Source organism: Triturus cristatus, chromosome 5_1 (assembly GCF_964204655.1).
Source record: "Triturus cristatus chromosome 5_1, aTriCri1.1, whole genome shotgun sequence".
NCBI lineage: Eukaryota > Metazoa > Chordata > Amphibia > Caudata > Salamandridae > Triturus > Triturus cristatus.
The window spans coordinates 808,712,173-808,727,075 of NC_140587.1; positions in this window are offsets into that span (position 1 = coordinate 808,712,173).

A 14,903-nucleotide genomic window follows, 5' to 3' on the forward strand; every position below is an offset into this window, starting at 1 on the left:
TCGCCTTGCCTGAATCCCCGCGTTCGCCGACAAGTTTTCCCGATCCGGTCGCGTTCTCCACGAGATGTTGGATTGTTGGTAGCCATTTGCGCTGTCTCGCGACAGTTCGCGCCCGCAGTAACGTCATGCGTCGCGCGAACACGTCTTTCTTCTCGCGATCATGCACCGCGAGACAAGTGAAAACAAGATGGCCGCGCCCGCGAGCAACCGCATGGGTAAGTTGGCAAGCCGCGACCACACAGAAAATACAGCGAACGGGCGGGAAAAAACTTCCGCATCATCGTGATATTTCCGCGTGTTTGCGGAGATTTTTAACATTTTCGCGATAATTTGCTAAAGTGAATTTCGCAAATTCCGCCCACCCCTAGTTTCCAGCGATAATACCACGTTTGGCAGTTAGCGCTAGGATTTTTATCGCTTTTGAGATAAGCGTTGCTAATAGCACACTACCTCAGCGATAAAAATCCACGCTAGCCGGCGATAATTATCCTAGCGCTAAGTGCGCTTAGCGATAATTATTGCCGGTTGTTGCTGATATGCCCCTAAGTTTCTAAGCACCGCGCTTATAATAACAGTACTCAGTCTCAAAAGTTATTCCAATGATGCTGCCGTGCACACGGTTTTCGCATGGAAGGCCTCCTGCCTTTCGGCCCAGTCAACACAGACAGGTTGCCCATGGCTCACAGTGATGCAGAAGCCACAAATGAATGAATGAATAAATGAATGAATGAATGAAAGAAGGGGACAGAGATGTAGCTTCATGGGTGCTAAAAGAATAGGTACATCGAAACCAACATAAACAATGGGAAATATTTCCTTTTTAAAGGTGTTGACCCCTTATCACCTACCCGACAGTTGGGACATGGCGCTGCATGGTCTGCCAGCCTGCCTCAGGACCACAGAGCAGTAAGGGAACAGGACTCACGTGGCAATTTCCTTAATGCCTGTGAACCTGCCTAAATGTGAAGTTTGCAGACTGATCTTAAATTAGTTTCAGGGAACTGAGAATAATCACTTGAATGGGCTGGGACCAACCCTCCGGCTCCATCTCCGGATAGGAGCCAGGCATCACGAATCAGAAAATAGTCTTCCGGGCTTCCCACCCCAGAAGAAACAAGCAACAAAGCACCCATGAACTTTCATTGTTAAAAGGCTACATGTTAAGCAAAACAACCATGTTGGACATGGCCCTTTTTGCAGGGGCATCCCTGAACTTTTTGCCTTCCTCCTATATTTTTTCTGACCTGGTGTTGGCTGTTTTATAACTCTGGGCACTTTACCACTGCTGACCAGTGCTAAAGTGCATATGCTCCCTATTGTAAATTGGTGTGTGGATTAGTGTTTCCATGATTGGCTGATTTGGTTTACTTGTTAGACCCTAGTACAGTGCACCAGGAGTGCCCAGGGTTTGTAATTCCAAATACTTCTGCTGGGCTTGCAGCACTGGTTGTGCCACCCACAGAAGCAGCCTGTAAAAGTGTGTCCAAGGCCTGCCATTGCAGAGCCTGTGTGCAGGCTGGTACTGTCATGCTGACAGGGCAAGTGCACCCACATGCCAGTCCCTAAACCTTCCCTTTTCTTCATATCAGACACCCCTATGGTAGGCCCAAGGGCAGGGGGCATTGTTAGGATAAGGCAGGACATGCCCTGGTGTGTGAGGCATGTTCTAATAGTGAATTACAGCCATTTTCGTTTTTCACTATTGCAAGGCTACCTGTTCTCCATAGGCCAGAATGGGCAGTTTGATTATTACATCTGATAATCCTAACTGACTCAGGGAACATGGTAGAAATTCGAATTTAGTATGCCTGAACTCAGAATAATAAAATACACCTCTTAGTGCAGTTGGTTTTAACATTTTGTGTTTGAAAATACCATTTTTAGAAAGTAGGTATTTTCTGGTCTAACCATTCAAACCTGCCTCTGCTAGGCTGTGTATTCCTTGTCTGGAGTTTGAGTGGCAGGGCTGGGGGATTCCAGGAGACAGGGTGAGTCTGCCCAGTGGTGAATAGAGAGATCTGCATCTAGATGGGTGGGAGGAGTTGACCCTGGGACGTGAATAGGGCTGTGCCTTCCCTCCACAATGCTGGCTCCACCTCCTGTGGTGCGTCTGATGTCTCTGCCCTGCACTATAAAAGGAAAGAAGGTGTCATGTAAACAAAGTGCTTCAGGACTGACCAGAACTGGTTTGGACTGGGCAAAGGCCTCTCTGCTTTCAGAGAACAAAGAGAAACTGAGTATAAATATTGGGACCCAAACCCAAGAACTTTAGATCACTTTGGGAACAAGAAGAAACCTTTGCTGAGGAGTGGAACCAGAGAGACTGAGGAGAGACTATCCGTGAACCTGGGGGATTGGTCTGCAGTGGTTGCCTGACTGCCAAAGAAAGGAGAAAGGACTTTGTGTGCATTTTCATTCAACTTGTGAAGGATCTCCAAGGGCTTGGAAAAGAGCTTGCCTCCTGCTGAAGTCTCAGGGACAACAGACTTCAACCACCAGCTCCCCAAGAGTTCTTTGGAACTGCCTGCTGCTGTTGTGGGCCTTCTGAGGGACTGTGTGTCGCAAGGAGCTAGAAGCACGACTCAAGAGGGAGAAGCGTGTTGCTGTCGCAGCCGCTGCCGTCGCATCGTGGATGGAGCCGCTGTAGCTGTCGCATTGCACCGCATCAAGAGAAGTGTCTCGCATCGAGGAAGAAGCGTGTCGCCGTCGCAGCCGCTGCCGTCACATCGTGGATGTCGCCGCTGTAGCTGTCGCATTGCACCGCATCAAGAGAAGTGTCTCGCATCGAGGAAGAAGTGTGTCGCCATCGCAGCCGCTGCCGTCACATCGTGGATGTCGCGGCTGTAGCTGTTGCATTGCACCGCACCAAGAAAAGCGCCTCTTATCCACAGAGAAGCGTGCCGCCGTCGGAGCTGCTGCCGTCACATCCCAGAACAAGGGTGTCGCCGCTGTAGCTAACGCATCGACTCAAGACTTCTTGCAACATCGGAGAAGCGTGCCGCATCAGGAAGAACTTGACGTCTTTATTTCTTTGCACCTAACTTTCATCGCATCACCATCGTTGCAACACTTTCCTTGCCCTGCGTGTCGCATCTGAAGGTACATAGACGCAAAGTGTCGCATTTAAGATCTAAAGAGACCTAAGCTAAATTCTACCATTTTTGAAGTAACAGTATTGTGAATTTTTGTAGTTTATGGTCTTGTTTTAAATCTATATAAAGAATACTTATTTTTGATATAAAACCTGTGTGGTGTCCGTCTGTAGTGTTGTCACATGATTACTGTATGTGTTCAAAAATGCTTTACACACTGCCTCTGAGATAAGCCTGTCTGCTCGTGCCAAGCTACCAGGGGGTGAGCAGGGGTTATTTTATGAGTGTACCCCCTTACCCAGACTAGAGGAAAGGGTCCCTATTTGTTACAAGTACCTACCTGTGCTAACTAGAGACCCCCAAATCTAACAAAACCAGAATCAATAATTTCCCCACCCACTCCCCACTGAGGAACCAGACATCATCAATCAGAAAACACCTAATGGCGTCCTTCCAACCGCTGTTGAGGCAGGTCTCGGCAAAAAGAAATCACCAAGGTGAATTAACCACACATTTTAATTTCTATTCTTATGAGCCAACATTTAGCATTAAGCAAAACATGCAAATAATTCAATAAATGGGTAAATATATAATACCACTTTCTTTCATATAAAAAAACCCACTCAAATCGTATGTGTTTTCTCTTGTTCGTTTGGTGAGTGATGCCACAGCAAAAAATAGAAATTAGAAAACAGTTGACCGTATACACCTAATAGGGTCCCAGGAGAAAATCAATGTGCTTCTGAGTAGTCCAAAAATAGAGAAAACCCAAAACGGAGGTGAAACAATGTTTCATTTGCCTCACTGCATCCTCTGGCTCAGCCCTGCTTGCAATGTGGGAAATACATTGAATAACAACGCTCAGTCTTTGTGCGCTGCTTAAAATATTGATTTAATCAGAGCTGAGAGGCCGTGTGGCTGCCACTGAGATTAGGTAACCTCTGTTTTGTGCAGACAGGAACCTTTTCGCAGGCAGCGACAAGAGTCCATTTTGCCAGCTTCTCCAAAGGGAGTCATGCTATTTTAAGATTCTAAACAAAATGGGCCCTCAGAACAACTGAACGTCACAGTGGTGCAGACGTCAACAGAAGGTCGGGGAGAAGAAAGCTGACAGTTGGGTCACAAAAGGATTCATCAGCGAATAGTAGTGACGTACAGAAAGCGATTACAAAAACCCCCAGACACGCTTTAATTACATCCCATTGCCTTTCAAAATGCAAGCATGGGCGGAGAGCGGGTTAATAAGTATGTAGATATTCCAGTTGAACTGATGGTCTTAATTAGCACTTTGACACTTGGCCCACAAAGTTGCAAGCCTGTACGTGCTTGGCAGCGTTGCGCTATTCTCGTGTGGCTGTTCTCATAGGTTAGAGGACTTTTTGTAAGATCGCTATAATTGACACACAGGGAGAGAGGGGGAGCTGAGCTGAAACTTTGAAACAGTGACAGGGCTTCACTCTTTGACAGCCAGTATGTGTCACCTAGAAGATCCAAAAAAGTGTTTCTAAAGTGCTACGCCCACGCTCAGGGTGTCAGGCTGACATAGCCACCTGTTCTGCTCGATTTTTCCCGGCCTTCTTGTGAGGCACAATGATGGAATGTGACTTCAGTCTCTTATCATTCAAGTCTAAGGGTTAGAGTAGTGAATGGAGCCTATTTACTAGGCACTTCGACATGATTCTGTGCTCTTCCCCATAGATCAGGGCTTGCACACATAGCCTAGGGGATAGATTCGTTAGTATTAGGGATAACCTGTCCTGTAGTGAGGGTATTTCATGGAGCCGTGCTGAATTCAGGCCTGGTAGGCCTCAAACGGGAGAGACTCCATCTTTCTTTCTGCTCCGGCAGCTTGGGATGCTTCTAGGTCAAATGTAATGTTTCAGTTATGAGGTGTTATTCGCTTGGAGAGAACAGGTTCAGGCCGGCCCTTATCGAAGGATTGTATTTTTCTTCATGCCGAAGACACTACATCAGGCCGGCCGGCTGGGAACGTGTCCTTGGTACGGGGAGGTACAAGAATTTGGTGGGCGGCAGGTTACAGGCCGGAATTTTCCATGAGGAAACGCACCTCTATATTAGTGAAAGTCTGAGGCAGTTACATGTTCAGTCCGTAGGCGGCATCTAGCCGTTAGCAGTAAAGCTACTACTTATTCCAGGGAAGACAGACGCCATCTTGAAGGCGGAGAAGAACCGAGAGACAGATGCTCTCCTAGCAGAATAGCCAGAGGGGAGAGAGTAGCCGATAAGGAAGAGGTCCCAGTGACTCGGAGAAGGGTGATTCCAGGCGAGCCGAGGCACAGACGAGAAGGGAACCTAGATGACCACTGAGTGCAGGCTACATACTACTAAGGTGATGTCGACCCTTTCTTATTAGAGTGTACAACTTAATCTTTCACTTTTCTTTGCAGGTTATGTGTTATATCGTAATGTTATGTGATTGTGTATGTAAGGAGTAATAAAGTACCCAGTTTGTAGTGAACCAACATGTGCTGCGTGTTCTTGTATGAGAGGGTAGCCTATTCTTCTAGTCAGCTGCGGCTACATGAACAGATGTTAACCCTGATCAGGTAAGTGGTAACTGAATAAGGGAAAGAGGAGCCCCTCGAACCTGAGAACAGGCTATGCTTGAACTGGCAATCCTTGTGTGATCTGATGAATAGTGAGACTGATTCCCTTTTTGTATGTTATGGTGATCATAGGATGAACTGTCGTATGAGACTGCCGTCTAGGTAGAGAGGTCTGGATTCGTATAGGATCGCGAGGCCGCCACTTGTGATACTGTTGTATGGGCAGAGAGGTCTGGATTCGTAGGGGATCGCGAGGCCGCCGATTGTGCTGAGACTGCCGTCTGGGTAGAGAGGTCTGGATTCGTATGGAATCGCGAGGCCGCCACTTGTGCTGAGACTGCCGTCTGGGTAGAGAGGTCTGGATTCGTGTGGGATCGCGAGGCCGCCACTTGTGATACTGTCGTATGGGCAGAGAGGTCTGGATTCGTAGGGGATCGCGAGGCCGCCGATTGTGCTGAGACTGCCGTCTGGGTAGAGAGGTCTGGATTCGTATGGAATCGCGAGGCCGCCACTTGTGATACTGTCGTATGGGCAGAGAGGTCTGGATTCGTATGGAATCGCGAGGCCGCCACTTGTGCTGAGACTGCCGTCTGGGTAGAGAGGTCTGGATTCGTGTGGGATCGCGAGGCCGCCACTTGTGATACTGTCGTATGGGCAGAGAGGTCTGGATTCGTATGGAATCGCGAGGCCGCCACTTGTGCTGAGACTGCCGTCTGGGTAGAGAGGTCTGGATTCGTGTGGGATCGCGAGGCCGCCACTTGTGATACTGTCGTATTGGCAGAGAGGTCTGGATTCGTAGGGGATCGCGAGGCCGCCACTTTTGCTGAGACTGCCGTCTGGGTAGAGAGGTCTGGATTCGTGTGGGATCGCGAGGCCGCCGATTGTGCTGAGACTGCCGTCTGGGTAGAGAGGTCTGGATTCGTATGGAATCGCGAGGCCGCCACTTGTGATACTGTCGTATGGGCAGAGAGGTCTGGATCCGTATGGAATCGCGAGGCCGCCGATTATAAGAGGTCTTGGTAAGTATAGTAGGAATTCCCTGTCCTTAGGTGGTAGATATATGTGGTTGCAATTGTGTGTAAATAGGTTCTAGGGAGGGGGTAACGTTTTGGCTGGGTTAGTGAGGCTCTGATGAGCGGGTTCTATCTGATCCGAAAACCCAAGCAGAACATTTGGCGTCACGAACCGTTTACGAAACCTGTGTGCGTTGTGGTTGTATCGTGTTTGCTTTCGGCGCGTGCGTGGTTTTGTGTGTATATTATTTATATATACCTGTGTGTAGTTTTCTTTTCTCTTTCTTCTTTCTCTTTTTCTCTTTTTCTTTCTTTTCCGAGATGTTTTCTAGAAAGTCGAAATCTACTTTTAAGTTGCCCGTTGATATTCCCGGTTGGGATTCAATGCCTTATGAAGCCTTAGCCCGTGAGTGGGCTGATTCTACTGGTTTGAGTGAGAATTGGAATTCTTTTTTGGAGCTGGCGGAGCCGGCTAATGTGATTACTTGTTTACAGAAGGCGCCGGTATCTAAGGGTGATGAGCTTCCCGTTTTGGGGCGCAGAGGTTGGATTGTTCTGTCTGCGTACAGAATTCTGCATGAGAGGTTGTTGAAGTTACAGAACTTGCATAAGGATTTGGAAGTGAACTTTGTTGAGATTCAGAATGCTCATACTTTGTTGCGGTGTCAAAATAAGTTGCTTGCTGACAAACTTGATACGTACCAAACTATTGCCGAAAGGGCGGCTGTGCGAATTGCTCGTTATAAATACAAGAATCGGCGTGGTCGGGTTTCGACGCGAAAGGTGCGTCTGGTCGTGGCGAAAGCCGGACTGGATTGGAATCCTGATGAATGGGATGGTAATATCTGGAACTCGAGTGATTCTCCTTCCTCGGGTGAGGAGTCTGCCAAGCGCGAGTCCTCTCGCTCCGGCCGTGATTGTAAGTCTGCTTCTTGCGCCTCTGATGGTGCACCCCGTGATTGCGCTCGTCCTTCGAGCGGGGTCGATGCTTCTTCCACTGATTGTTCCTCTACGTGTACTGGTCGAGCTCCTTGTGATGCTCGTCCCGCGGTCTCGGTGCATCCAGTTTTTCGGCGGAAGGTGCAGCAGGCTCCCGGTGCTCCGAATGGTATTGCTTTAGACTCTTTGGAGGATTTTACTCAACAAGACATTAGTGATATTTTGCAGCGATTTCGGCAGCGAGCTGGTGAGACCTTACTCACATGGATGGTGCACCTTTATGAACTGGGCGCTGCTGGCATTATGTTGGATGCTGGCGATTGTTTGAAGTTTTGTTCCTTGAGTTCGGATTCTACTGTACAGGATCATTTTCGTAACTTTAATGCTGGTGGTCAAATGTCTTTGCTTCAATTGGCGACTGAGGGTTGTAATCAAAAATATCCTACTGAGTCTGACTGGCCTGTGAATGACAAACCGTGGTATACTTTGCGCGATGCTGCACAACGTCTCAAAGAGGAGGTGATGAAAACGGCAATTTTTCTGAATACTGCTGACAGGTTGCTTGATGGTTTCTTGACATCTTCTGTGCGGAATCGTATTATTCGTTTTTCCCCTGTTGCTTATAAGCAGGTCATGATGACTTTATTGATTAATCAGACTGGTAACATGTTATCTGTGGTGCTGGAATCGGTACGCCAACTCGGTGAGTTGGGTGAGTGGTTTAAACCTGAACGGCAGTCCCGGCCTGACACTCGTACTCCTGGTGACAATAAACTTACTAGACGTGATATGTTTTTTGGTCTTATGGCCGATGGTGTGCGGAAGGAGGACATTGATGGTGAGACTACTTCTCGTTTGTGGGAAATGTTTCGCAAACGTGGCTTGGATCGAAAGGAGGGTGCCCGTCGTGTTCGGACAACTGAGTGTGATCGTGGTTTTTCTGACGGTAGCGGTGATGACGACCGCCGTGGGCGCTCTGATCGTCGTGATGATCGACGTTATGTACGTGATTTGTCCCCCCATCGTGAGAGAGACAGGGAGAGAGAGGGGGAAAGAGAGAGGGGGAGAGATGATTATGTTAACAGCAGACGTAGAGATGATAGGGATCAATCCCCTGAGTTGAGAAGGAGAGAGGATCGACACATATTGGCCGATCGAAACCCGCAGTACAATGCAGAGAACAGTAATCCATTTCGTAATGGAGATGGATATGAACAGGAGGTATCGATACCTGGGAAACGTGAGAGTCTTTATCCTGATTTATCCTGGTACACAGAACGCAGTAAAAAGGACTAGGAAATAGGTCAAGCTCCAGTACACAGATGGGCTCACAGAGATAATAGACCCTATGTAGATATTGATATTTATTGGAGACATCGTAATATCCAAAGGGCCCGAGCATTGGTAGATACAGGAGCGGAGGCCACTCTTATCCATGGAAAATCAAAGAAGTTTAAAGGTCAGCCTTTTACAATTACCGGATTAGGTGGAAAGGAAACTCCTGCAGTTCAAACTTTACTTGAAATGAGAATAGGTAGAATTCCTAGAAAAGAATACTCTGTATTAGTGGTGCCACTCTTAGAATTCATAATTGGAATTGATATTTTGAAAGGAATGACTTTGCACTTAGATGATGGATGTTACCAATTTGGAACTAAACATTATATATCGTCCAGGCCTGTACGGGTTGGTCGTTTAAGAATGCCCCCCATAAAAGTTCCCCAGGCGACAAAAGTGGTTCGTCAGAAGCAGTATCGTATTCCAGGTGGTCATGAAGAGATTAGTACCACTTTTCAGGAGTTGGTGGATGCAGGAGTTATAACCCCAGTTACTTCTGCTTGGAATAATCCTGTTTGGCCTGTACGTAAGAGTGATAATTCTTGGCGCATGACTGTTGATTATCGAGAATTGAATAGACACACACCCTCTTTGACTGTTGCAGTACCGGATGTTATTACCCTAATTGAAAGAATCCAAAAACATCCAGGTACATGGTATGCGTCCATTGATATTGCTAATGCTTTCTTTTCGATTCCGATTGCCCCTGAGTGTCAGGAACAATTCAGTTTTACGTGGAACGGGCGTCAGATGACGTTTAGAAGTCTTCCCCAGGGCTATGTGCATAGTCCTACGATATGTCACCGGCTGGTGGCAGAGCATCTGGCTGAGGTACCGGTTCATCCGCAAATTCAGATATGTCACTATATTGATGATATTTTGATCCAAGGCGAATCACAAGAGGAAGTTCAGACCCAATTAGATAGAGTCATTGAGTGCTTGCGTGAGAAAGGTTGGGAAATCAACCCGGATAAATTACAAGGTCCGTCCCAGGCTGTGAAATTTTTGGGCATTAATTGGCATGAGGGGCACCGAGAAGTGATCCCTCAGGTTAAACAGAAAATTCTTGATTTTGCAGTTCCGAGGAATAGGAAAGAAGCCCAAAGCTTCATTGGCTTGTTTGGTTTTTGGCGCCAGCATATTCCTCATTTGAGTCAAATATTGGCCCCTTTGTACCAGGTCACTCGTAAAAAGAATGCATTTGAATGGGGTGAACCACAGCAAGATGCGTTCAGTCTGGCAAAAGAAGCAATTCAGCATGCTCTGGATTTATGGCCTGTATGTGATGGTGATGTGGATTTGAATGTGTCTGTACAAGGCCTTTATGCGAATTGGAGTTTGTGGCAGAAACAAGGCAAGAGTAGAGTACCGTTAGGTTTCTGGACTAAAAAGTTACCTGATGCTGGTGAGCGTTATACACCTTTTGAGAAACAGTTACTTGCATGTTATTGGGCTCTGGTGGATACCGAGCAATTGACTTTGGGACATGATATAGTTTTGCGACCTGAAATTCCTATCATGCAGTGGGTTATGAGTTCGCCGAAAACTCACCGAATTGGACACGCTCAAGAGGCGAGTGTGATTAAATGGAAATGGTATATACAAGACAGGGCACGTGTGGGACAAAAAGGAGTTGCATCTTTGCATGAGCAGGTGGCGCGGGCGCCATCGACTGAGACTGAGAGTGAATGTTCCGTACCTTTAGTACAGGAGTCTCCTGTTAAGTGGGGTAGACCTTTTGATGATTTGTCCGCAGAGGACAGAAACCATGTCTGGTTTACGGATGGTTCAGCAAGGTTCATAGGGACGAAACGGCATTGGAAGGCAGTGTCCTATAATCCGATCACACAAAAATTGCTGAGTACAACTGGTGAGGGTAAGAGCAGTCAATTTGCTGAACTCTATGCTGTTTATCAAGTTCTGAAACAAGAGTTACCTGGCACATGTCATATTTTTACCGATTCTTGGTCTACTGCCAATGGACTGGCAGTTTGGTTACCGACTTGGCATTCCCATAGTTGGAAAATCCATTCAAAAGAACTGTGGGGAAAAGAATTATGGCAGGAGATTTGGGAAATGCTCCCACAGAGTACTGTTACAATCTTCCATGTGGATGCTCATACCCTGATAGACTCTCTTGACAAATTCTTTCATAATATTGCAGATGAGAAATCTAAAATTGCTGAGGCAGTGGTGGACACGCAAGATTCTGATATTGCGGGATTGGCGAAATGGGCCCACCAGAAAGCAGGACACTTTGGAGAGAAAGCCACTAGCAGGTGGGCTGCTGATCGAGGAATTTATATTCCCCTAGATTTAATCAAAAATGTTATTCTACATTGTCCCATTTGTCAGCATATCAGGCAGCGCAAAGTGCCCCAAATTGTTAAAGGTCATTTACATCACGGGAAATTGCCCGCTCAAATTTGGCAGATTGATTACATTGGTCCACTTCCTATGAGTAGGAATTGTCAATATGTATGCACCATTGTTGATACATACAGTGGCCTGTTGGTGGCCCTTCCCTGTAAGCAAGCTACCCAATTGAATACTATTAAAACATTGGAATTGATTATGATGTATTATGGTGTGCCATTCCAAATTCAATCTGATAATGCATCCCATTTTCGTGGAAGATTGGTACAGGAATTCTGTGTGGAAAACAATATTGAATGGGTGTTTCATATACCATATTATCCACAGGCCTCGGGTCTTGTGGAGAGGTTGAATGGCCTGCTAAAAGACCAATTACGTAAATTAACAGATGACAAGTATAAGAATTGGCGAGACTTTTTGCCTCAAGCGTTATTGATTTTGAATAACCGTCCTTTTCTAAATGCTGAATCCCCACTTATGCGTTTGTTTCCTCCGAATGTTGATGCTAAGCCCAATGAAATCAGAGAGACCGTGATGTACTGGGAGATTACTCCCGGAGCTTTGGCTCCATGTAGAGCGACCCCAGGGTCGGCAGGTTTAGACCTGCATGCCATGGATGACACCGTTATAAAAAGTAAGGATCGAGTCATCATTGAAACTGGTGTTGGTGTTCATATACCAACTGGGAATTTCGGATTAATCGCCCCTAGATCGGGGCTGGCTGTAAAAGGCATTCAGGTGCTTGGAGGAATCATTGATAGTGATTATCAGGGAGAGATTAAGGTGCTCCTGCTGAATAGCAGTGAGGTTGACTTACTGATACATCAAACTGACCGAGTGGCTCAATTGCTAATAATGCCTGTTTTCAGTGGTGAGATCACTAAAGGCACTGCCCCAACGTTGCTAACTGTACGAGGCCAGAAAGGTTTTGGCTCCACAGATAATCCTGGGGCCAGAGTTTGGGTGCAGTCGCCTAAGAATCCCCCTGAACAAGCAGAAGTCATTGCAACCGGTCAAGACAACACCATTTTAGTTATGAGACCAGGGAAAGATAGCTGGGAAGCAGTCCCGGCTGACAAATGTTACTTACGAGAATGAATAATGCCTGTATTTGATTCTCTTTCAGATCATTCTTTGGACTGTTGCTGCAGGATGTGTCGGCGTTGGACTCCTTTTGGGCTGGTACGACGAGAGAGGAGGGATCCCATCAACCCGGGCTGAGTTGAGAACCCGAGTGTCGCGTTCCTTCGCTGCGTGGGATTCGTCGTCGAACTTTTGGATTACATTGGCCAAGCAAGTGACTAAAGCCCCTCATTTCTGCTTGACACCGATGAGATCGGTGACGGACATTCTGGCGACTTGTTTAGTTGCTGTCCCTGCTTCATTGGAGACTTTGACTCATATTTTTAATATATCAAATGCTCGCCCCAATGTTCTTCTGGGCGATTTCGCTGCCCATGAGTATTGCCCCTTGTGTACTGTACTGTCAGACCCGATACCGCCCATCCAGTCCCAAATAGTTACCTATAATATCACACAGGGTGATTTATGTTTTTTCCTTACTTGTGATCCTAGTGTGATTTCTGAATGTATGCGTTTAAGATTGAAAGGTGCCACTTCATTCACCGCTCATGAACGAACTTTGTGCCTTCAAAGGACACCGAAAACATGTACTTCTGTTCAGAATAACATGACTTGCAAGAGTATGGTAGTTACCCCCAGTCACTATCGCACAATGTTACTGCCTGCCGGATGGCTTTTCTCATGTGGTAATACTTCCTGGCCATATATTCCCGCAAATATTTCTGGAGGCCCTTGTGCCATTACTAGACTGAGCTTATTAATGTTTTCATCACATCCGAATGCCAACTCTCGTGTGATTCGAGATACAGTGAGGTTACAGGAGGATTGTGACTCATCTTTGCATTTATATTCCAAGTCTGAATACCTTAGCCTGGCTATTTCAATTGTTGGTGTTCCTGCTTTGGCAGTTTATAATGCCAAATCTATTGGGAAAATGGCCTGCTGGATGGTAAAATCCATCAATCATACTTCTACAGTCCTGTCTGACATGCTATTAGACGCCCAGGGTGAACGTAGGGCTATCTTGCAAAATCGAGCGGCCATTGATTATCTTTTGCTTAAACATGGACACGATTGTTCTGATTTTGAGGGTCTTTGTTGTTTTAACTTGTCGGATCATACAAAATCCATTCAAGCTCACATTGATAAACTACATGACTTGACAGAAGAAGTTAGAAAACACATTGACCAGGGCTGGTTTGAGTGGCTCTTTAATTGGTTACCTGATTTGCTTATGTTACGTCAGATATTAGGAGGTATTCTGATTACTATCGGCATTTTGATTTCTATCTGTTGCTTTATTCAGTGTATTCCTTCACTACTTCAATTCTGCACACCTGGTACTAGACATAGATCAGTTAGTCTTGTTTCATATTATTCTTCCACAGATATTAGTTCTGTTTAATGAATGTATAATAGACTGAAGTCAAGGGTGAAATGTTCTGCTCGATTTTTCCCGGCCTTCTTGTGAGGCACAATGATGGAATGTGACTTCAGTCTCTTATCATTCAAGTCTAAGGGTTAGAGTAGTGAATGGAGCCTATTTACTAGGCACTTCGACATGATTCTGTGCTCTTCCCCATAGATCAGGGCTTGCACACATAGCCTAGGGGATAGATTCGTTAGTATTAGGGATAACCTGTCCTGTAGTGAGGGTATTTCATGGAGCCGTGCTGAATTCAGGCCTGGTAGGCCTCAAACGGGAGAGACTCCATCTTTCTTTCTGCTCCGGCAGCTTGGGATGCTTCTAGGTCAAATGTAATGTTTCAGTTATGAGGTGTTATTCGCTTGGAGAGAACCGGTTCAGGCCGGCCCTTATCGAAGGATTGTATTTTTCTTCATGCCGAAGACACTACATCAGGCCGGCCGGCTGGGAACGTGTCCTTGGTACGGGGAGGTACAAGAATTTGGTGGGCGGCAGGTTACAGGCCGGAATTTTCCATGAGGAAACGCACCTCTATATTAGTGAAAGTCTGAGGCAGTTACATGTTCAGTCCGTAGGCGGCATCTAGCCGTTAGCAGTAAAGCTACTACTTATTCCAGGGAAGACAGACGCCATCTTGAAGGCGGAGAAGAACCGAGAGACAGATGCTCTCCTAGCAGAATAGCCAGAGGGGAGAGAGTAGCCGATAAGGAAGAGGTCCCAGTGACTCGGAGAAGGGTGATTCCAGACGAGCCGAGGCACAGACGAGAAGGGAACCTAGATGACCACTGAGTGCAGGCTACATACTACTAAGGTGATGTCGACCCTTTCTTATTAGAGTGTACAACTTAATCTTTCACTTTTCTTTGCAGGTTATGTGTTATATCGTAATGTTATGTGATTGTGTATGTAAGGAGTAATAAAGTACCCAGTTTGTAGTGAACCAACATGTGCTGCGTGTTCTTGTATGAGAGGGTAGCCTATTCTTCTAGTCAGCTGCGGCTACATGAACAGATGTTAACCCTGATCAGGTAAGTGGTAACTGAATAAGGGAAAGAGGAGCCCCTCGAAC